Source organism: Dasypus novemcinctus, chromosome 4 (assembly GCF_030445035.2).
Source record: "Dasypus novemcinctus isolate mDasNov1 chromosome 4, mDasNov1.1.hap2, whole genome shotgun sequence".
NCBI lineage: Eukaryota > Metazoa > Chordata > Mammalia > Cingulata > Dasypodidae > Dasypus > Dasypus novemcinctus.
In genome coordinates this window covers 111,746,936-111,772,007 of record NC_080676.1, presented here as the reverse complement: position 1 = coordinate 111,772,007, position 25,072 = coordinate 111,746,936, and the positions used below count along the sequence as shown (strand labels likewise).

At 37.6% G+C, this 25,072-nt stretch overlaps 1 pseudogene; it reads left to right on the top strand.

Moving 5' to 3' along the window:
• Positions 1–15,303: 15,303 nt before the first annotated feature.
• Positions 15,304–25,072, top strand: part of LOC101424906 (importin subunit alpha-1 pseudogene) — a 189,233-nt pseudogene continuing 179,464 nt past the window's right edge.

Sequence of the window (25,072 nt, the reverse complement as noted above, 5' to 3'; positions counted from 1 at the left end):
CCTTGAATAGACCAGCCTGTTACATGGGGGCAGGTTGACTACACTGGACCACTTCCACCACGGAAGGGGCAGTGATTTGTTTTAATTGGAATAAACACATACTCTGGATATGAGTTTGCATTTCCTGCACCCAATACTTCTTTCAAATCTGCCATCTGTGGTCTTACTGAATGTCTTATCTAGTGCCATGTCATTCTACACAACATTACTTCTGATCAAGGAACCCACATCACAGCAAATGATGTGTAGGAATGAGCATATGCCCATGGGATTCACTGGTTTTATCATGTTCCCCATCACTCTGAAACAGCTGGATTAACAGAATGGTGGAATGGCCTTTTGAAGAATCAATTATGGTTCCAACTAGGTGGCAATACCTTACAGGGCTGGAGCATTATTCTCCAGGAGACTGTGTCTGCTCTACATCAGCATCCACTTCATGGTGTTGTTTCTCCCCTAATCAGGATTCATGTGTCCAGGAATCAAGGGGTGGGCATAGGAGTGGCACGACTCACTATTACCCCTAGTGACCCACGAGGAAATATTTGCTTCCTGCCCCTGCAACCTAAAGTTCTGCTGGTCTACAGGTTTTAGTCCCCAAAAAGGAATACTGCCACTAGGTAATACAACAATGATTCCAATCAACTGGAAGTTAAGACTGCCACCTGGCCACTTTGGTCTCCTCTTACTTCTGAATCAACAGGTAAAGAAGGAAATTACTGTCCTGGCTAGAATGATTGATCCTGACTATCAAGGGGAAATAAGACTCCATCTGCATAATTGAGGTAAAGAAGAGTTTGCCTGGAATATTGGAGATCCTGTAGGGCATCTTGTAGTACTGCCATGCCCTGTGATTAAAGTCAATGGAAAATTGCAACAACCCAATCCAAGCAGGACTACCAATGGCCCTGAATCTTGAGGCATGAAAATTTGGGTCATGCCACCAGGCAGAGTACCATGGCCAGCTGAAGTGCTTGCTCAGGGTAACAGAAACTTGGAATGGGTAATGGGAGAAAGTAGTGATAGATATGAGCTTAGGCCATGTACAGAAACAAGGACTGAAAGAGTCATGAATCTTTCTTCCTTGTTTCTTTATGAGTATGATTGTATATGTACACAAAATGAATTTCTTTGTTGTCTTCCCCAATCTTTTCCCCTACCACATGACAAGTTATATTACTTTAATGTTGTAATATTTAAGGATGTCAAGTTTAAGAGTGAATATTACCTAAGGACTTACCCTATTCTGTAGGGAATTAATGCATTTCCAGTTGTATGTATTAGAGTTGAACATTGTTAGGTGGAAATGTATATAGATGCATATCTCTTATTGTTTTCACTTAGAGACTAAGTATAATTTAAAGTAATATGTATGGTTGATGAATTGACAAGGGATGGACTGTGATGGTTAGGCTAATGTGTCAACTCAGCCAGGTAATTTTGCCCAGTTATTTCGTCAAGCAAGCACTGGGCTAACTGTAATACAAGGACATTTATGGACTTTAGTCACCACTGACTTTACTGCAGTGGTAAATCATAGATAGCTGATTATAATTACATTAATCAGGGAGATTGCCACCAGCAATGAGAGATGCTTTATCCAATCATCTTAATGTCTAAAAACAGGACGTGATTTCAGCATTCAGAGAGAATTTCCCAGCTCGTCTTAGGACAGCCAACATCTCCTGGAAACTCACCAATGACGTTCACTGGACTTTCATCAGAGCCTTGGTTTGCAGCCCGCCTGCAGCACCTGGACTTGTGCATCCCAAGAGTCACATGAGAGACTCTTATAAAATTGCATACTATTGATAGATATCTCCTGCTGATTGTTTTCCTAGAGATCCCTGACCAATACAGGTACCATGTGATACTTAGTTTTTTCAGTTGTTGCTGCTGTTTTAAGATTTCATGTATGTTGACTGAACTCTTTTGAATAGTTATTTTATGTCCCATATTGGCTAACATGTGTAGGATGCTTGTTTTTCCATTGCTGCTGAGAATGGATTGAGTTCTTGCTTAACTCTGGAAATATTAATCCAACTTTTATGGCTAGCAACTTTTACAGCATGTTGGGTTGTTAGGAGGACATTATAAGGTCCTATCCATACTGTGTCTAGTGCTCCTTTTGGGTGGGATGAATTCCAGATTTTTATATATGCTTGATCTCTTGGAGAGATATAGCCTGCTTCTAGATCTTGTAAGGCTGGGGTGAGAGAAAGTTTATTTACATACCCACTGAGCACCTTTTGGACCTGTTTGAGCTCCTGGTAATAATAAAATATAGCATTAGTTTCAGAATCAATCAATTGGTCATGAGTGAGTGATGGATGGCCATTCAGGCACTCATAAGGTGAAAGCTGAATTTTTGCCTAAGGGGCAGTTCTGAATCTAAGGAGGGTAATCAGTAATAAAGTGTGCCAAGTTAAATGAGTTTCTTGGGTCATTTTAGCTAAAATTTTCTTAAGTGTTTGATTGGCCCTCTCAACTTTGCCTGATAACTGAGGTTGCCAACCATTATGCAAAATGTATTTGATATACAAGTCTTTACTCACAGGTTGGGTGATTTGTGAGGTGAAAACTGGTTCACTGTCACTCTGATTTTGGGAGGCCAAACATAAGGGTAATTTATTTTAACAGAGCCTCACTACTTCTTGAGCTTTCTGTTCTGGGATGGTGTCCACCATGAGTAAAAGAAACTTACATCCTTGGCATGGTAGCATTTGTGTAAAGTCAATTTGCCAACCCTCCCCTGGATATATTTCCCACCATTGGATAAGTTTAGTTAAGGTGGGCTTCTTCTGCATGACTCCTTTATGTGGAATATTTACTAGGCATGTTGGGCAAGCCTGAATTACTTTCTATAGGTTTGTAAAAGATCTGAGGAGGCAACCAGAGTTTCTAGTTCTGCAAGAGAGGCATATAGCCCCCAATGATTCATTGAGTAATATTGGCTTACAATTTTCCTAATAACGGCCTGGGGTAACCAATCTTTTGCTTCTTTACATATCTTCCTGAAGGCTGGAGCTCAAATCTCTGGTTACAGGCTGAATCATGGTCCTCTGGGTTGTACTAGGGATTTTCAGGTAAAGAGGGAATCTCTGGAAAAAGGCTAGGTGATTTGATTGGAGCTAAAGGTTTCCTGATAAATGGGCTAGCAGTTACCCATTCCCGTACATTTTCCTTCCAATTACACTGAACAAATGGGGTTCTTCAGCGATTCCCCGTGCCGCTTGATCTACTAATCTGTTAGAGGGTAGGACTAAGGCTTCTACGAAATGTTTTATTTCCTTACTATGTTTAATGGGGAATCCATCCAAAGTAAGGAATCCCCATCCCCCATATATCTACATGAGCATGTACTACCAGGAAAGCATATTTAGAGTAAGTGTAGATTTGAACAGATTTTTCTTTCACAAGCTCTAGAATCCTTGTGGGGGCTATGAGCTTGGCCTTTTGGGCTGATGTTTCTGTGAGAATGGGTTTACCTTCTATGGTTCCCTGGAGAGAGACTATGGCATATCTTGCAACACTCACTCCAAATTTGTCACGAGTTTCTAGGTGAGCTCAGGGGGGTTTCAGACAAGTTAGTCCCTGCGTCTATGAAATTTTTAGGACCATTGAATAGTTACGGCTTAGTGATTCCCCTGAAGGGTCATGCAACAGGGTATCTGGGTTCTGAACAGAGTAGAGCTTTATTGTGAGACTTGGGTTTTCCAGGAATTTGATTTGGAATTTAAGAAATCTTTCAGGGGAGATTCAGTGGGGTTCTTTGGTTTCTAGAGATGTGAGGTCGCTGCCCTACAGCTCTGAGAGGGTGGGCCTGTTTCCCATAGACTAGGGAAGGCCAGATTGCCACCTCACTGTTCTGAAAGGGTTGAGCCTCAGTGTTCTCAGAGGGTATGCCAGAGATTAGGGAGAATGTTGCTCCACCTCACTGTGTTAAGGGGGTAGAGACTGTACCCCGCAGATTGGGGAAAGGGTAGCTATCACCCCAATATTCTTGGAGTGTGAGATCTGGAGTTCAGTCACCATCCAGATGCTTGATGAGGATGGAAGGAAGAAAATGGCCATTGGACAAGCTTGCAGAAAGGGTGGAACCCATGAGGCCCAAGGAGAAGAAACCATCATCTTAAGAATGACTCCCAGACTTTGAAATCTAATGGAGTATGCCCTGCAGGTTTTCAGAATTGTAGGGGGCCTCTGAATCATGTTTACCTCCAAAATTCTCTTAATCTTAACACAAATGTTTGTCCTATGTCTGTCCTCTGCATATTGGAAGCAGATAACTTAATTTGTAAGTTTCACAATTTTACAGGCAAAGGGGACTTTGCCCCAAGACAAACTGTATTTCTGTAACTGATTGTGAAGTGATTTTTTTCTTAGCATTGCTATTGATAGGATTTAAGGTTTTTTGAATATTGTAAAGTCTTTTTGGAATTCAAAAGGTGCAATGTGGCAGTTTGAGATTATTTGTGAATCCCAAAAGAGAAGGATTATGTTTGTAAACTTATCTATTTTTCTGGGCGTGATAACTTTGAATGCAGTAGACTCAACTGATATTTGTTGATTAAATTGCCCTAAGATTAGGGCTTTCATTTAACCACATCAGCAGGGTATGACTCAGATTGAGTCGCTGCCTTCTTGGGGACACTAAAAAGAGGTCCTACCATGTGACAGAAAGGAGAAGGCTCAAACAGCTATAGTCCCAGTGAGAGATGATCCATTTCCCTGATAGTTTGCAGCTGAGAACAGAGCAGTTGAGCAGCATAGCAGATGAGAAGACCTGGAAAGAAACAAACCCTATTCCAGAGGCTGATGTCGGAAGACTTGAGAGACCAAGGAGAGATCTCCCGCCAACTTGCTTCAACATAGGGCAGCAGACTTTGGTGAAAAAGTACCTCTTATGTTACCTAGAGTTGGACTTTCCATGGCCTTGGGACTGTAAGCTTTTACCCCAAGTAAATATGCTTGGGGTATAACATGCTTAGGGTATATACCAACAGATTTCTGGTACTTTACACCAGCACCCCTTTGGTGGACTAATACAGAAGGCAAACAGAAGCTGGCTGCTTTTATGAATTGGTACATTGAAGAACGCATCCTGCAGGTCCAAAACTGTGAACCACAGCATGCCTGCTGGTATCTTGTTAAGAGTGGTGTGTGGATTGGGTACTCCTGGATGTATTAGATAGACAAATGAATTTATAGCCCTTAAGTCCTTTACTAACTAGTAGGTGCCATCCTGTTTCTAGACTGGAAGGATTAGGGTGTTACATGGAAATTGGCAAGGTTTTAAGATGCCAGCTTTCAGGTACTTTTTAATGAGAGGTTTTAGCCCTTCAGTGGCTTTGGACTTAAATGAATGTTGTTTTTTTGGAGGGAATGGTCCCTGTAACTGGAATTTTATTTGACTTGGGGGTCTGTGAGCTACTACTCACGATTGGGAGGTGTCTTATACCACAGGATTGACTTCTGAATCCAGTAAAAGGGTTTTAGGCGTTGCTGCTGGGCAACTGACCATGGCAAAAGGACTCTGAAATCCTGGAACTGGTTGTATTGATAAGTTAAACCACCTAATATCTTCCTAATAGTGTTGTGGGGCAACTTGGCTCCAATCAGAACTCTTGGCAGAATATTTGCCCCTGAAAAATGCACAGCAATTTGGGGGTCAAAAACCCGATTCTTCTTTGCCCTTCAACTCTTATGGTTTGCACTAATTTCCCAAAAGTGCCCCTAAATTCAGTTAAGACCGAGTAAGCTGTTCCAGTATCTAATAAGAAAGAAATACTCTTACTTGGCATCTTAAGGTTCATCCTCAGTTTCTCCAGTGATATACAGAAGGCTAGACTGGAGAAGGGAAGGTCCCAGGGCATCCTCATTCATTGGTGTGCATGTTTTCCATGTCCACTAGGGCCATGGCTCTAGGTACCATGATCCTGCCTCCCTGAGCAATCCCCTGATCCGAAGCCGGCCATGGCAATTTTGTGTCCAGTGCCCCATGTGGTGACATCTGAGGCAAGGTGTTGGGTGGGGCTGCCCCCCTGCTCCCACCATTTGAAGGTAGCCCAGGACACTCCCTTCACCAGTGTCCTGGTTGCCCACATTGTGAACAATTATGGGTATTACATTTTAGGTGAACAGTGTAGAGGCTACTCTCGGTTATTCCTCCACAACCACAGGAAAGATTTTAGCTTGTTTCTTTATTCTGGTTCTGGTTATTGAATACCAAAAGGCAGAGTCTAAGAGCTCATTAGTTGGGAAGTGGGGACCCAAAGCTAGTTTTCAGAGTTTTCTCCTGATATCTGGAGCTGACTGGCTCATAAAATAGGTGTTCAGAACAATTTTTCCTTCTGCTGACTCAGGGTCCAGGTTGGTGAACTGTTCAAGGGCCTCCAATAATCAGCCTTGTAACAGTGCTGGAATTTTCTTTTTTCCCTGAGTAATTTCTTTAAGTTTATTAAAGTTAATTTGTGTAACTATGCATTTTTTCATTCATTCAGCTAAGCAGGCAAACATATGGTCTCATCCTCTGAGGCCTCCCCTTGTCTGATAGTCACAGCTGGGGTCCTGGGTAGAGATGGCAATATCCCTTGCTGGTGAACTTGGGGTTGATCTCTAGCCATACTGTCAGCATGTTTTCTGCCCTCTTCCCAGATTCAGGCTTTTTCCTTAGGGTGAAACATGCAGAGACAATTACCTGAATATCTTTTCAGGAGAGGACATATAAGAGAGTCAGAGAAACAAATTCCTCCACAAATTTGGTGGGGTCCTCTGAAAACCTACTTAATTGGCATTTACACTAGGCCAGGTCTGCCAGAGTGAAGGGGACATGAACCCTAAGAGGTACCCCTTCACTGTTTGCCACCTCCAGGAGTGAACACAGTAGAGCAGAAGGGGTGTAGGAAGTGATACTTCGGGTATGGGAAGGAAAGGTTAAGTGACCACCCTCTCCAGATAGGTGGGGGCTCCAGATTGTACAGGGAAGGAAGTGAAGGAGAAAGGTCTTCTCACTTAGGTTCAAGAATTGTCAGGAGAGCTCCTTGCAAAGACAGGTGGGGAAGGGGAGGACAGGCTAGTTCAAGACAATCTTCATTGTTACTGTTATTGGGGTGATCCAGAGCTGTTGTTCCTTTGGAGGAGGGTTTGTCCTGTTCCACTCCCATTTGTTTCTGATAACAAATGGGACATGTGCCCCACATTTTGGGATTTTGATAAAGAGTGGGACACAGGAAATCTCTCCCCATTTCTTCAACTTCTTGTAGGAGAGTTCTAACTGCAGGATTGTATTCCAGCTAAGAGACCCATTAAGGAGCCAATTTTCATTATCTTCTAGGTTATATTGGGGGTCAAATGTCATTACGAGGAAGATAAGTTTCTGTTTGCAAAGATCTTGGTTGGAAGGTCCTGCCAATTTGCAAGAAGGTACTCTAATGGGAAGTCACTTGCTGGCTTAGATTGGAAACTGCCCATGTCTGGGGAGAAGAAATAACAGGAGAGTCAGGTATCCCAGTTAAAAGAGCCTGCAGTTCTCAAATCCATCCCAGGCATTCCCAGGCCAAGAGAGTGAAAGCAGACACTTCTGGCTCCTGGGGCTGGGGCAGGGTGGGGGTGGGGGTTTAGGGAACAGCTCTCTGAGGACCTGGCCCACGAGGCATTGGACGGTGTTTAATCTGGAGAGACCTACCAAATAAAAGGAAGAGTGGTAGAAAGAACAAAAAAAAAAGAGAGGTGGACACAGGGCAGTGAGAATGAGAAGAGGATTTACTTACCAACCCAATGTTTTGGTACTAACTTTATATTCAGGTCGCATCATGGTTGCCAAAACTTCTACTGATAGAGAGGGTCTTGTTTGATCTTAGGAAAGAATTCGATGATGGAACTAGGCAACAAGACAGTTTATTGAACAGTGTTAAAAGAAGGAAAGCAGGAACAAGTGGGTGGGTATATGCTGAGAAGCATATAGGTAGCCTCCCAGCAGAGAGCTACCTCTTGGGGTTGTTAGTTGGCATTTTATGAGTCCTTGGCCAAAAGGAAGGTTACAAGATAAGTTGAATAACCTTAGGTTTCTATCTCTTGCAGGCAGGTGTCTTTCCCCTGAAATCTTGTAACCTGTTGTCAGCTGTTGGTCTTTCCACACATAGGGGTCTCTGATTCTCCACACGCCTCAGGTCTTTAGATAAGTGACTCTCCATCTGCCTCCCGTCTCTAAGATAAAGTGACTCTCCACATGCCTCCCCCAGGTTTCTTACCCTCCTACCTCATTTTTCCTGGGTGTACTCAAATGTGCTAAAATATGAAAATAATGAAGAACATTGGCCTTAACCATATTTAAAGGGTTTGTTTGTTTGTTTTTGTCCTTAAGACAAAAATAAAAAGATTTTCAAATGTGCTAAAATAGGAAAATAATGAAGAACATTAACCTTAATCATATTTAAAGGGTTTGTTTGTTTTTGTCCTTAAGACAAAAAAAAAAAAAGATTTTCAAAGTCTAATTTCTAAACGCTTCAGTTTTTTTTATTTAACAACTGAATTGCTAATAGCCCTCTTTAAAAGTGCATTTGGCACTTCAGTTGTTTTCCAATGGTGAGAAATGTGAAGGTTTGATCTAGTAAGTTCCAAATCTAACGTATGCAATGAAGGTTTTTCAGTGTTATTTACACTTGCTGGAGTAAGGCAGGAACAGTGAATTAATTGACTGTTTAACCTTTCAAGCTGATTTCAATAATAGAACAAGGTGAAGAACCATCTCTTAAAGAGGAGGAATGAAAAGAAAAATTCAACATTAGTTGAAAGCTACAGCATCACATTTTGTGGCAAGATAGTATAAAAACATCTTATTTGTATAGGTGGTGCCCGCCAGAACCTACATTTAGTAATTTTTTTTTAGTTAACTCACCAACTTTACAAGAAAATAATTGTAGTGCACTAAAAAGACTCTGTTTCTAAAACATGTCCTCTGTTTCTTATGATTGATATAATAAAAGATAATAAGGAAAGATACTCTTTGCCTGTCAACCACTGTTCTAAATTTATACTTTCTATGAGTCTTTCTACTACTCTGCTAGATGAAGCAGGTGAACTTCTAATACCCATAATTAGTCCAAATTATTGAATCTACAATTAACACCATAGTTTTACATTGTACTACAATGAGATATAGGGAAATATTCTGAAAATCCACCACTGTCCTTTTCTTTACTATAATTCCTACAAGTAGCCCCTCACTTTTCAATATTTCCTAGTGGGTACTATTGTTTATCTGGCTGGGTCAATTTTTTCTTCTCTAGGGTTCTCACTGCAGAACTTCAAAAATTCTTTAATCTCAGCCTCTAACACCAATAGAAGATTCAAATTTTTTGGCAATCCAAAGCATAGTACATACATTCAAAATTCTCTCCATTATGAATTATTGCAGGCATGGCTGGTCAGATGCACTCACATCATCTCCCAGAAAAAAAGAATTGTCTTAGCAGGAAACAAAAGAGAAAGAAGCAGCAGTCAAGGATTTGTTATCAATTTGTCTTTTTCTTAACTTCAGAAATAGGTTTTTGAAAACAAAACAAAATTATATAATCTAATTTTTCAAATTATTTTCCAGAAGAGAAAAATTTAAAAGTCAGCAAAGGCCCAGGGAATTGGGTTTATTTGGGAGAGCACAGGTGAGGGAAGTGGATTAGGTCCTGGGGAGGGTAGCAAATCTTGGAGTTGCCCAGGGAGTAATACCAAAAGTAGGATAAGTAGAGAGCCAGTACTGAAAGACTACTGGGTCCCAAGATCCAGTAGTAATATGGCTTATGAGTGGATGTCAGCAGATCCTCTGTTCCTGTTAGAATGGACATACCCATAGTCTCTGGTGAGAAGACACATGAGTTGTTTTAATTTCTGACTGGGGTAAGACCTCTGTCAACTCCTGCTTTATAGAACACAGAGTTCTTCCAACAAAAGCTCTGTCCACTACATGCTTATACCAGCTTAGCCTCTGTGAACTCACCATGTAGAAACCAAACTTCTTCCAGTGTCCCAAAGCAAACATAAGTATGTCCAAAACAGAGATAGTTTCTTGGAATCTTAAGTTGTAACGGTGTGACCCATAAAAGTCCTCAACTGTTCATCTGCTTGCTTAGTTTCTAGAAATAAAATGAGCTGGGGCTTTTTTATGTTCCTAAACTATTTTGTAACTTTAGGCACTTCCATCAATTCAATACTTGTCCAATTATTTCATTACTAGAAGAACTGAGAATTCAGTTCATGTGGACATTATTTTGTTCTCTAGTTATTTTTCAAACATAAGAATACTCAAGGGAAACGGACTTTGGCCCAGTGGTTAGGGCGTCCGTCTACCACATGAGAGGTCTGCGGTTCAAACCCCGGGCCTCCTTGACCCGTGTGGAGCTGGCCCATGCGCAGTGCTGATGCGCGCAAGGAGTGCCCTGCCACGCAGGGGTGTCCCCCGCGTAGAGGAGCCCCACGCGCAAGGAGTGCACCCCGTGAGGAGAGCCGCCCAGCGTGAGAGAAAGTGCAGCCTGCCCAGGAATGACACCACCCACACTTCCCGTGCCACTGACGACAACAGAAGCGGACAAAGAAACAAGACCCAGCAAAAAGACACAGAAAACAGACAACCGGGGGAGGGGAGGGGAATTAAATAAATAAAAATAAATCTTTAAAAAAAAAAAAAAGAATACTCAAAATTACCTTCTGCAGTGAAGTTTTACATATGATAAAATATCAATAATTATTTTGGATTATTTTACTAGGGGAGAATTTAATATAAAATACAAATTATTAATATTGATTGAAGAGTAAATGTGTAGCACAAACATGTGTGAATTAACGGAAGTGCATATGTACATTGCCTATAAAACACTATTGACCATGTCCTTGAAATTTTCTTCTTTGAGTTTCAGAGAGTACCGTTTGTTAATATAACTTCTATTTACTGAATATTACTATACGGTCTATCCTGCCTATGGTTCCTCTCTCAGCTGCTCTTTAAACCCTTGAGATGATGGTATTGTCTTTATTTTCTTTATCATACAAGTTTCTCATCTTGGGAAATATTAGATTTAGGGATTCAGTAACACACTGTAGAGCAAATCTGCAGCTCCCAGCTTTATTCAATGTTTCAGAAGCATATTTCTAACTGGCAATTAGACATCTCTCTGTGTTTAAAATCCATCAGCAATTTAAATTCACTTTATCCAAATAGAAATCTCTCCCCTCCTTGAAAAGTTATCTTTTTTCCTTTATTTAATATGTTAGTAAAGTGTATTTATGAAAACTAGAAGTCTATGCTTCAATGACAAAATATTATATTAAATCTGTAAACCATACATTGTTTAAGTTCTATGAATATTCCATGAGCTTTGCTATCCAGGACATTCTACAATGCTATTTGTTTGCTCCACAAGATTACGCATGCCTTGTTCACCTTGCTATGCTGAATATGGGATAAATAAAAGTGTCTTTTGTGTTTGTGGCATAGTGTAATAAAAGTCATCTTTTGATTCCTTTATATATTTTTTCGGTTCATTATGGATGCATTTTGTGTTGTCACATATGAAATTCTTTATGGTTACTGGAGAATATAAAACTAAACTTGATTTAAAATTTTAAAAGTATTACACAATAATATGTTACAAAGGGGCATGAAATGAAGAATTATGACTAAATGAATTAAATATTGTGAAGACACTTAAATAATAGTTTATTTTCGTCCATTAAGGCAGCTTAAATATTTTATAGTGTTTTCATCTCTTACAGACTATATAACGCAGAATAGAAGTGTTTGATATTTCATGAAAATTACTTAATCCTAAATAATATGTATTATATGTTTTTCTATAAAGGAAATATAATTTCATATGTACATCCTGTCTCTTCACATGAATCATTATTATACAGTATTTGATGATTACAAAATAAATCTAGGGCGGTGGACTTGGCCCAGTGGTTAGGGCATCCGTCTACCACATGGGAGGTCCGCGGTTCAAACCTGGGGCCTCCTTGACCCATGTGGAGCTGGCCCACGCGCAGTGCTGATGTGTGCAAGGAGTGCCTTCCCATGCAGGGGTGTCCCTGGTAGGGGAGCCCCACGCGCAAGGAGTGTGCCCCCTAAGGAGAGCCGCCCAACACGAAAGAAAGTGCAGCCTGCCCGGGAATGGCGCTGCCCACACGGAAAGCTGTACAACAAGATGACTCAAGGAAAAGAAACACAGATTCCCGTGCCACTGACGACAACAGTAGAGGACAAAGAAGACCCAGCAAATAGACACAGAGAACAGACAACTAGGGTGGGGGGGGAAGGGGAGAGAAATAAATCTTAAAAAGAAAATAAATCTATTAGAAAAGAAAATTAGAAATTGTAGAAAAGCATGAAATAACAATGTATTTATCACATACTACTACACAATCTTGAGGTAAGCACCTCTTAACAATGACTTTCTGATCTTAAAACAGTATGAATGCATATAGAAAACTAAAATAATGTACATACAATTAAGTCATTTCTTCATGTTTAAAATAATATAAAGGTGACATGAAGAAGTGAAAACTCATGTATATATATTTTACCTACAATCATGACACGTACCATTAAACAGTACTAAGAAATGCAAGGGGTCATTGTGAATAAAAACACCCAAACCAAGTTCTTTTAATTACTATGATTTTTATAACATATGCATAGTTTAAATTTGTTAATGTGGGAGTGTTTTTCTCATCATTCTCAGACAAAGCTAATGATTTCAGACAAACATTAAACAAACAAAGCCAAAATGTCATAGGATTAACTTGGTATCTATAAAGGAATAATAACCAAAACTAACCTAAAACATTGGCAGATAAACAAGTATATCTGGGTTCGAATATCATCATTTTGACTCTTGTTATGTTTTGGGGGACTGCCTACAACTTGCAAATTTGAAGGAAAGATAGCAATGCTCTCCAATGAGGCAAAAACTTATTTGCAGAGTGTTTATTTGAGGATTAGAGCAATCTGCAAAATGTGTACTGGATATGGTAAATATGGCTATTGATCCTAGGAACCAAAGACCGTAACAGGCTTGGTTGGACTCAGGAAAGTAAATTTTGGGTTAAGACACAACTGCCAGGAATGTATAGGAAGAGCAAGGCTCTGGAGCTATTGAAAAGAAACTCTGAATGAGGAATAGGGTGAAATAACTATCCTGTTCTGCACTGTTGGTGATGGAGAAAGCTAGAAAGGAGATCAGGTGCCAGACAGGTGGAATTTCTGAGCAGAGTTTTGTTTTTTCCAGAAAGAGAAGTAAACTTACTGGCCAGTAATGGAACAGAAACTAAGGAGAAAAATAAAATATAAATACTGTAAATTGAGCCAAAAATATGAGGCAAAGAAAGTTGTATTTATATAAGATATGACTTTGGAAGTTATAGTTTATGTGGAAGCATGGAAGTTCATGTTAGATGTATCAGAGTTTTAATCCTGGCTCTGACATTTATGTGAATAGCTATAATGTTTAGTCATCTCAACTACACCTACCTCAAAAAAGTATAGGAAATTTATATGAGATAATTTATTCAGAATACTCAACATAGTTTTTGGACGAATATAATGATCCAATGAGTGTTTACGTGTTTCAATCTTTCTTTTCTCCAAAAAATGGCTTAAGATCCCAATGCGACTTCATTGGTTCAAACCTTTGTTTGAGAAAGAGGAATTAGGAAAGAGAACAACTCAGCAAAAAGTGAAAAGAGCAGAGTCAGTAACTGAACTTATGTATTCATATTAGCATATATCACTGTTCTAAGTTATTGAATGTGGCAAAAAGGGCTACTGAGTTTGTGAGGGTTATTTCAATGATTAAGGCAGAATTTAGTATACTGTTGGAATATGCAATTGTGAGCAAGAACTGAAGTAAATTCATGAGTCTTTTAGAATCCTGGAGAATAAAGAGATAATACACCTTGTTTGTTCAACTTATTTATTTAACTGGTGGGCTGAGAAACCAAAAGGTCTCTTAAAGTATCAAAGCAAACATTGAGTCTGAAATTGAAAATAGTATTTGTTGATTCCTAGTTCAATTATTCTTTGTTCCTTACTAAGACAACATTTTCGTTAACCAAGAATATTAGGTAATTCTGATTTCATATAAAAATTATAATTCTGGACAGTATTAACCTATGTATTCAGACTCAAAGTTTTCATGGAGATTTTCTAATATTTTTGAGAAAAAATTAAGGAAGAATAAAACCAAATAACATTAATGGATTTAAATACCATTATGGCAAAGAATTAACAATGTATTCTATTGCAATGTTTGTTTAAAAAATTAACATAAAAAGCAATTTTTAATCCAGTATGCTATATGATGAAATTTGATTTTTTAAAAATTATACTGAGACTGAGTAACCACATTAAGAAGAATTTACAGAAAATGACATCATGGATACAACTAAATAGTGATGCTATTATTTAGTGCCATATGGATGAAAACAACAGCAAAAAAGTTCCAACTACTTTTGTTTCTTATATCCAAAACCAGTTTGTACACATTCTTTTTTAAAATTTTTAAATTTTTATGAGCATTTATTTGTTAACTGTATTTTTGAAGATACATAGATCACAAAAAAGTTACATTAAAAAATATAAATAGTTCCCACATACCTCATCCCCCACCCTTCCCACTCCTCCGCATCAACAACCTCCTTCATCATTGCAGTACTCTTATATTCAATCTCTAAATCTCCAAAATTTATCTTACTTCTTAGTCAACTACCACATCTCATTTCTAACTATATGTATATGTATGTATTTAGGGATATGCCTATGTATCTGTGTATATTTATTTATTTTCATCGTACCAGAGCTCTTTCACACATGGTGAATTAAGAAAAAATATAAGTTTTTTTCATAATAGTTATTTTAGTAAATAAGTGTATCCTTTAATACCTAACAACTTTATCAAGGCAAAGCAATACATTCCCAACCATTTCCCCTTGAATCTGTACACATGTCTGTACTTTTAAATCACCCATTATTTAATCTTATGCAAATGATACATGGGGGAATCAAACACAAGTGAAAGTCCAGATATCTGTGTATTCCCTACTGTAAAAGGAAATTCTTTCTAATGTTGTCTATAAAGTAAATGTTGCAATAATTACTTTTAAAGAAGAATAATTAATTTAATATATCTTCAAGTGACTAGAATATATTTTCTTGGAAATCAATTTCATCATTTCAAATTAGTACACATCGGCATCGCAGTGGGTCTCCGCTACTCTCTCCAGCCCACCTGTGTGGCGGGGGGGAGATGCGGGATGGCGGCCTCACAAGGTAAGGACGGCAGAGGACAGAACACACAGTAACCGCTCTGGAGAAGCAGGCTCGTGGCGCAGGTCCGGTTTATTGAGGGAGTACATCGGCTTATATGGGTTATGGTGGGGGCGGGGGGAGAGGTGGCAATCGCGGATAGGCTGGGTTTGGGCGACATCTTATGAAGGATTGGCGAATGGGACAGCAGACTTCAGGTTGGTGCGCGCGATTGGCTGGTGGCCCTCTGTCGCTGAGGGAAGAAGCTCCAATTTGACAGGTCCAATATGGGCAGCCACCGTAAGACTGATTATGATTATATTTAATACAATATGCTTCAGTTTGTTGAAAGGGGAAGCACGCGTAGGGTTGATTCCAAACAGCGTACCAAGGGGGTGTGGGGTTATCAAGTGTAAAGGACAAAGGGTGGAAGTTAATGGAAATAGCATTTATACACCCCGTGGGTGGACAACGGCCTGATCCAATGTTGCTAGACGTGGTACGACCCTAGCGGGAGAAGGTTTCTCTAACTACAAATTCCCAGGAGTAGACATCTCTTTTGCTTTCTCCCCTACTTATAATGGAGGAGGGGAAGAGGGCTGTAAGGAGGATAGAGACTAAGATAAAAGGAAGCATATTACTAGAATAAGAATACCAATGTAGAGGAGAGTGATAAGGATGAAGAGACCTTGTTGAACCTTTGTCCAATCCGCGGGAGTGACGCCGATCAGGAGGAGGACGACGATGAAACCACTGCGCCGTATAAAAGGAGACTATTATTACTGCAGGCTTTCATCAGGGTTGTCTGTTGACACAGTTGCAGGTTTCACAAGACCACTGGGGATCCACAACGGCTGCTCTGTATTCTCTGGAAAGATCCAAGCAAGTACAGATTTTGAAAGGCAAAAATTCTATGTGAACTTTTCCATTAATTTTCTTTTTATTTATAGGTAGAAAAGAGTATTGTGGTAAAAAATATTTAGTTAATTACCTAACTGGTTTTTACAGCTAACCTATTATTTTGAGGAAAAATATGGCTTGGTAGAAAATGTGTTTTAAATATTTCATGTATACTTTCAATGACTTATAACTATAGCAAATATGTTTCATGTAAGATACTGGTATTATGTATTCTTGCATTTATTTGTCCACTCATCAAACATTTGGAGCTTTTAGTATGTGCCAGATATTATCCAATTTACAGAAATTACAAAGGCGGCACTTGATCAGATATTTTATATATGTCTATTCTTAACTATACCTTGAGACGCTCAAGGAGAGGAAACGTGGTCTGACAATTTTTACATACCATGCTTTAAGCATAGTTCTGACACCTGGCAAGCAATTCAAAAGTATGTATTGGCTTACTAGATAAATGGACCAACAAAATAATGAATTATTGTGACTCTATCTAAATACTATAAATTTGTAAATAGGTATGTTACAATCAACATTTATTAACAAAGATAAAACTGAAGTACAAGACTTAAAAGAGATGATAAAAAGGAGTGTCATTTTTAGAAGTTTAAAAGTAACCAAAAAAGATATTGTTTGATGGTAAGTTCATGTGTCAATTCGACTAGATTATGAGGTCCAGTTGTTTGATCAAGCGAGCACAGCCTGATGGTCCTGTGAAAGTATTTCATGGACTTAAATCATTAGTCAGTTGATTGCATCTATGGCTGATGACAGCTACAATCAACAAAGGAGATTGTCTTGAACAATGAGAAAACTTTCATCCAATCACTTGGAGCCTTGAAGACAGATCTGATGAATTTGGCAGTCAAAAAGAAAGAACGATTTCTATCTCAACTTCAGGCAACCCACATCTTGGAAATTAATTCAAACCTTCGTCAGAGTTCCCAAGTTGGTGTTCTGTTCTGTAGAATTCAAAACTTTCCAATTCCCATGGTCTCATGAGCTAATTCCTATTAAAAAAAACTCCTCATATTTACATATATCTGTAGATAGGTATATCTATATTATATGGTATTTTTCTATCTATCTATCTATCTCTCTATCTATCTATCTGTCTATCTATCTATCTATCTATCTACTTCACTTTTATCTGGAGAACTGAATACTGTGTTTCAGCCTTTGTAGGAATTGTTCATCTGCACATTTTCTCAGTAAAACTAAAAACACCAAATCAGAGAGGGTCAATACACATTGACCTTTTTTTTTCCATTCCCTGAATTTCTTCTTGTGATTTCTGATTGGCTTTCAATCAATTTCTTGGATTCAATTTCTGAGAATTTTAAGATGGTACTTTAACCTGGCGATATCTAGTTCTGATACTGTTCTGTGCCTATTTTGCTTTCATCTATATTACACCTATTTCCACTTTGCCTAATCACAGAATTTTATCTCCATCTCTTCATGTATGTGGTTGAGGTGTCAAGCAAAGGTTTCAGGACTACATTTGCCCTGATACAGGAATAAGGTATAGGCTCAGACTTGCCCCATCAGAGAGTTATAGCTCCCTTGAGACAGTGAATAAATACATGGCACCTTCTTAACCAATAATAACATCCTTGGGTTTACACTGAGCTAGAAAGAAAGAGGTACACATTTTTCCCAGTGTTGCTTTCTTATTAGAATATGTTTGGTGTCGCCATCCACCGTTTTAACTGTTGAATAGAAACAGCTCACCTGACAAGCCAAACAGAAGAGGAGAAAAGTAGGAGTGGTGGATCTTAGAGAAATTAAAAAATATAGTCCTGAAAACATACATTAAGTTCTAGATCCAGCTGTGTTTGAAACCTGAAATTCCTTGTTACATAGGGCAAATAATTTTTGCATGATGACTTTTTCTTTTTAAAATTCTAGTAAGAGTTGGGATCCTGTCTTTTGCCATTCTTGACTAAAAGCTAATTAGCCTGAACCTAATGACTCCAAGTTATACAGAACCATTTATCCAACTAATTGTTTTTGGGGACACTGCCCAATGCAGAAATCAGTAATATTTTTGAGTCTGAGTTTGCTAAAAGTATTTTATAAAAGTTCAAATCTAGATATTGAAGAGACCAAAATTTTCAATGCATCTATCTCCATATAAGGCATATTCATTCCCATTTTTGCCTATTAAAATATGTATAATGAAGTTATATATATACAAATTATGTCACATTGGATGGTGTGAACACAGATTTAGCCATTTTTATTAAATACACACATATATGTGTGTATATATGTATTAAACATAACTCTTTAAAATGAATTGTGTTTTGATAATAGTAATTAAATATTATTGGTATCATATAATAGCTATCATAATTTCCATGAACTTTTACATTACTCTCAGTTTCCAAGTGTGATGTTACTATAATCTGTAGTTTTTCTTTAACAGTAATAATAAAACCAAACACCACCCTCTCTACCTCCATAACCTGCCACATACATTCACATACACACAAACATATACTAATATACTCCATTCCAAAGCACCCATACCAACCCTTGAGGGAAAATGTTCAAGCAGTTTTGGGTGTTTTTGGGTGCTCATTGTTAACACTTTCCATTCTCAGTGATACAATTTTTAAATTTTTGATTTCCACAAAACATCCAAAAATCTATTGTGCAATTCATTTATTGATTTACAATTTTACTATTTGTCTTAGGTCAAGTTCCCTAGAAGCAAATCCTGAGATAAGTATTCCTGTCTAGGTGAAGGGTGATTAGTTGAGGAAATGCTCCCACAATATAGCAGTAAATGGTCTGAGGCAAGAAGGAATGGGAAGACGAAGAAGTAAAGCAAAGTTGTAGCTGGCATCAGCCTGATTCCACAGAGGAAATCTGGAATGTAAATTAGGCCTCAGAGTTTGTTCCACCCTGACACAAAGGAGCCTGATGTTTATACTAGTCAGCCCTTGACTAGGAGCCACCCCAGGGGAACTTAGCTCCTAGGCTTCTAGTTTCTCCTGCTTCAGTGGCCCAAGGACAGTCCTCCACAGAGGAGTCACAGATGTCTTTGGAACCAAAAGCATGCCAAAGCTGGCCAAGAAATAGTAAAAGGAATCCTGGGAGGTATAAGACCAAGCATTGATGGTGTCTGCTGCAACAGTGAAATTTAAACTCTCCTCTTTCCTCCTTTGTCAAATGAGGTCCATTGAAATGGATGACCCCAAAGCACAATTGTAATATACTAATAAAGAAGTAATAAAAGCAATGACACACATTATTTTAAAATATTTAATTAAATAAAGCATATAAAATTCAACCATTATACTGACATAATATGACATTTTCTTGAATTTAAATTGAATGCATTACTATACTTTTAACCATTTAAATGGTACCAGATTCTAAATAAACATATTTACTTTTTTTTTTTTTATGGCTAGGAATTGTCATTAGCCAGACATTCATGATTGATATTTCTTCATCATTTTAATTGGTTTTACTTCTCAATCTTCTTTCTCTTCTGCCTCTTTTTTCACTTATTCTCTTCTTTCCCTCTTTCTCTTTTCTTCATTCTTCTACTTTCTTCTCATTCTTTTCTCTTTACAGCATTAAATTGCTAAATTTCTGCTTTTACTACTGTTTCCATAACCACCATGATCATCACAATAAATTAAATAAAGTTAACTTTATACAATGAAAAATCATCAGGAAGTGGTTTTCAACAGTGATTATTATATGCTGGTACAAGAAAACATACTAAGGCCTGTTATATAAGTATTGCTGGTGTGAATGTGTGCTTACATGTATCAATAGGTCTCAGAGTGCTGGAAAATTCAGAGACAATGGAGGGAGGCTTGCATGTCTCAAGCTAATTTTAGTACAGAGAAATATGGTAATTTTGTACATATATCTACATATAGGCAATAACCCAAATGCTTTAAAATAAATAACCACATAATTGGCAAGAAATCAATTAATACAAGGTCAAGGATAATGCTTTTTAAAAGTATGAATAAATGTCCTGACTGCTTGAAGGTCTATGTATAAACTTCTGAAAATTTGCAAATTGAGGGAACACAAACTCAGATATTAAGTTTAATTGCCATGGGCTTAATTGGTTACTTAAGATCAGGTCAAGCCTTACATTTGTAAATTCCTTTCTTGTTTGCCTGGTAGAATTCCCTGCATTCTTATCAGTTCAGTAGAAAACAGAGATGTTAGGAAGTTCCTAAAAGCTTTCCTAATGTGGCAGAACTTTTTACTGTTTTGAAAATGGTTTCCAGAATAATCATGAAATCTATTTTATTCCTCACTTTAAAAACTATTTTGGCATTGTTGTATTGCCAGACATACCAGAATATTTAACTGGTAACTATCCACAAACATAAAATTTGAGAGGTGTTTAATTATCCATATCTTCTCAACAGGTGTGGGAGAGTTAGGTCATTTAATGACAGTCTTATTTTTAAAGCATAAAGAAAATGTACATAGTAAAAAAAAAATTATTAACATGCATATGCATTTCTGATTGTATGGAGGCTTTAATTGTCCAGAAGACAGTGAAGGTGGGCTTATCAAAAAAAGTGATAGCACATACTCTACTATTTATTCCACTCTGGTGACCAGAACATTACATTACATACAGAAACTACTCAATAAATAACTGTTGGATGAATGAATGATTGGAAGAGAGATTAAGATGTGAAAGATAGAAAGGAGGATACACATACTTCTGGTCAGAAGAGTGATCTTGAAAATCCTGGTTCCATTAACTTGAACAAATTAAATATTTGAGCTTCATTTTCCTCATTGTCAAAATGATGTAGAGTGCCTTATTTAAGGGGGGCAGGAGGCTGTGTTGGGAAGATTAATCAACATAGGACAGAAGTACTTAGTAATAGTTCCTCTCCTTGTTAAGATCTCAATTTTTTTAAAAACTTCATCTTCATCCTTTTTAGTATGTATTTATAAGTATTTGGGTATCTGTTTACAGTGCACTAAAATCATAGACCCTAATATACCCTGAAAACCCCATTTTTGCATTATTTTATTTTCTTAGTTTCTTTCTATACTTTACTTAGGAAAAAACAAAGATAAACACCTTAAAGAAGGACATTCATCGTTTTGTAACACTTAAAAAGAAAATGTATATTAGTTTACCATAAATTCAGTCATATTTCTGCTTCTTTAAGTTTTTTATGTAAACGTAATTCTCTTTAGAAATTCTTCTTTGTATTTTTGCCTAAATCCATTCATATTCAGGTTCCTAAATAAATAAATAAATAGTAAATAAATAATTTTTTCTTTCTTTTTGGACCCAGACGGCAACCCAGATTTTACATCTTTGATTTTATTTAATTTGAGGTATTATTTAATAGTTTTTATGGAAAAAGAGAAACATCTGCTGAATTGTACATGGAATAATAAGAAAAAGAGATATACCATTAAAAACATTTTTGGCATAATACATAATGGGCTGATCAACCACATAAGTGATTTTCTCCAATGGAGACTATAAAAGAGCTTTCAAATAGAAACATCCATTTGTGGTAATGATGCTTTAAAGTTTTATTCAAGCTTCATTTCTGAAGGAAATGCATTTTCTAGAACGGTCAGAAACATTGTATAAAGTCCAGATCCAAAGGATACAAATATCTATGAACAATTTATCCAGGCAAGGGAAAATGTATCCATTACAAAGAAATGGAAAACAAAAGAGAAAGGAATATGTTTGGAAACATATTCATGGCAATAAATTTTTAATTTTAAATGCAAATACATCAAGTTGTCTTTTTATGTCCAAAATCATTGCCATCACAAAGAAAAGACAAGAAACAAAAAAACCACTTCGAGTAGGTGACAGTAGTGAAGGGCCCTCATGAAACATAACTTTAGAACTGCATATTCAAGACTTCCTTTGTGAATCAAAGGAAGGTTATCCTAAGCTAAAAGTAAGTGGAAGGGAAGCAGCTGTGGCTCAACTGACAGAGCATCCACTACCATATGGAGGGTCCAGGGTTCTATACCTAGGGCCTCCTGACCCGTGTGGTGAGCTGGCCCATGCACAATGCTGCTGGGCACAAGGAGTGCTGTGTCATGCAGGGATATTCCCTGCGTAGGAGAGTCCCATGCACAAGGAGTGCACCCCACAAGGAGAGCCTCCCTTTGTGAAAAAAACACAGCCCACCCAGGAGTGGCACTGCATACACGGAAGTTGATGCAGCAAGATGATGCAATAAAAAAGCAACACATTTTCCCGGTCCTGTATCACAAGAGTGCAAATGGACACAGAAGAACACACAGCAAATGGATACAAAGAGCATACAATAGGGGGGAAGCAGAGAGAAATAAAATAAAATAAATCTTAAAAAAAAAAAGTAAGTGGAAGACAGGATTGTCTTAGTTTGCCAGGCTACTATGACAAATACCCCACAATGGGTTGACTTAACAAAAGGAATAATTTGGTACATGGTTTGGAAGATTAGAAGTCAAAATCAAGGCATCAGGAAGACAATGCTTTCTTCCAGAGTTGGCTTGTTGTAATCCTTGAGGTTCCTCTTCAATATCTACTCTTCTAATTTCTGTTGACTTCCGGTTGCACACTGTGTCTTTCTCTGACTCTGGTTTCTGCTTTCTTCTCTTTATAAAGCCTTGAATAATATGGATTAAGACCCAACCTGATTCAGTTAACCACATCTAAACAGGACTTTTGAAGATCCTGTTCTCAAATGAGTCCTTATTCTGATCCACTTTAACATATTTACTAATGGTTTCACACCCACAGGATGTGGATTAAGTTTGAAAACATGTGTTTCATTGAGGTATTTAATTCAGTCTATCACAGAAAGTATGAAAATATTTTCCACAAAATAATCTTGATTATTTTGACATTTCTATTAAAAAAATGCGCCTATTCCTAGAAAAGGGGAAGTGCAAGCTCCTTCAACCCATTTCAGTTTGTTGTCATTCATTCCTTGATTCAGTAATTAATTCAAAACCAGAAGGCTTTAGGTAGTCAGAGAAATGCAATTCCTCCTTAATGGAAGTTACTAAGAGTAGAGACATAAAACACATGATCATAGAAAAAAAAGTTTGTTTGTTTCCAAAGAAATGTACAATATGCTATTAATTTCTTATAGGACTACAATTTGCATAGTGAAATGCAATTTCAACTGGAATATCAGGGGAAACCTCAATGACAAAGTGACATTTCAGTTATTCTTTAGAACCAAATAGTTCTATTTTAGGGGAACAGTACTGATGTGAGTAAAAATCCTAAGGAAGGAAAGAGTTTGTAGGGACTTTATTTTTGCATATCCTTTTCCCCTACTTCAGGTGTAGGTGGATGAGTTAGTCACAATCTTTCAGTTCATGAAACATTGTTATCATTGTTCCTACTTTGTTTTGTTTATTCCCTATTACATAGATTACCCACTCCAAACTCCTCCCTATATAAAACCATTCTAATGATTTTAATGTTCCCTTGTTTGTTTACAAACTGCATTTTAAATTTTGCATTAACCCTTTATAAACATATATTCTTAATTATCAGAAATGATACCTGCTATACTAAATAAAATCATTTCATGACATTCAGTTTTACTCTTTTTTTTTTTTCGCACTGGGCTTTATTGTCTTTGTTGCTTTGTAAAATTGTATTCTGATACTCCTAATTTCTATGTAGGACTCAATGTTGCATATCCTCTATATTTTGCTCTTCCTTTTCTCAGTGACAGATACCCTGGTTGTGTTTAGCTCTTTGCTAAAGTTCCTTATTTATTTCCATTACATTTCTATGCTAAGTAGCAAACACACACACACACAGAGGTTTGCAATGCAATTTTATTCTTAATTTCTGCAAGGTGGGATTTTCTGCTTAGGATCTCATGGGGCTAAAATCAAGATGTTAGCTAGGGCTTCGCCTTTCATCTGAGGCTCTACTTCCTTTTCCAACTTCAGTAATTGTTGGCAGAATTTATTTTCTTGTGATTGAACAGTTGCAGTGTATGATTTCTTGCTGGTTGACAGCCAGGGCCTGCTCTCATAGTCTAGTGGCTGCTCCATCCCATCAACAGTCTACAACATGGATGTAGGCTTTCTGCTAGGATAACTGGAGTGTGTCTTCTGATTTCCTCACCTTTGACCAACTAGAAAAAACTCTGCTTTTAAAAAGCTTGTGCCATTAAGTTATGCCCATTGGTAATATCTTCCTATTTTAAGATCAGCTGTGCTGTATAATATATTCACAATCTTGGAGATTATGCAAGCATGCACACCAGGCTAGCAAGAAATCTTGGGGCCCTCTTATAATTCTACCTTCCATATGGTCCCATATGAGAATCTTTTGCACACATGACTACAAGAGAAATTTCAGGATCAAATGATTTAAGAATTCCTGATATGTTTAAGTGTTGATTAACAGGTTTGAGGATGACCATTGGGACTAGACTATTAAAAACTTTGAACATTTTTCTTAAGCAACTAAATAAATAGTTTTAGGAAGGCCAAGGATTTGTTCTAGTTTATTTCTAATAAAGAATACCCTGTCTGCTTTGGGAAAATGAATTATAAAAGGGCAAGTGTAGAAAGAGACCAACTAAGAGACAATTGTATTTGTACAAGTAAGAGATGAAGGCAGATTTGATGAGGGCTTTGGCAGAGGACATACGAAGAATCAAAGGGTTTTAGATGTATATTCAAAGAAATGTGGAAAGACAGCATATTATACCTAGAGAATGGATTTTTAAATTAGTTAGAAGGCAAAAAGTTTCTAGAAAAGGCAAGGTTTGGAATGTGATCTGGGAGGGGGAAACTGAGTTGGAGCTAATGAAAAGTCATTTGGGGGGTATAAGGATGAGGAAAAGAAGCATCAGT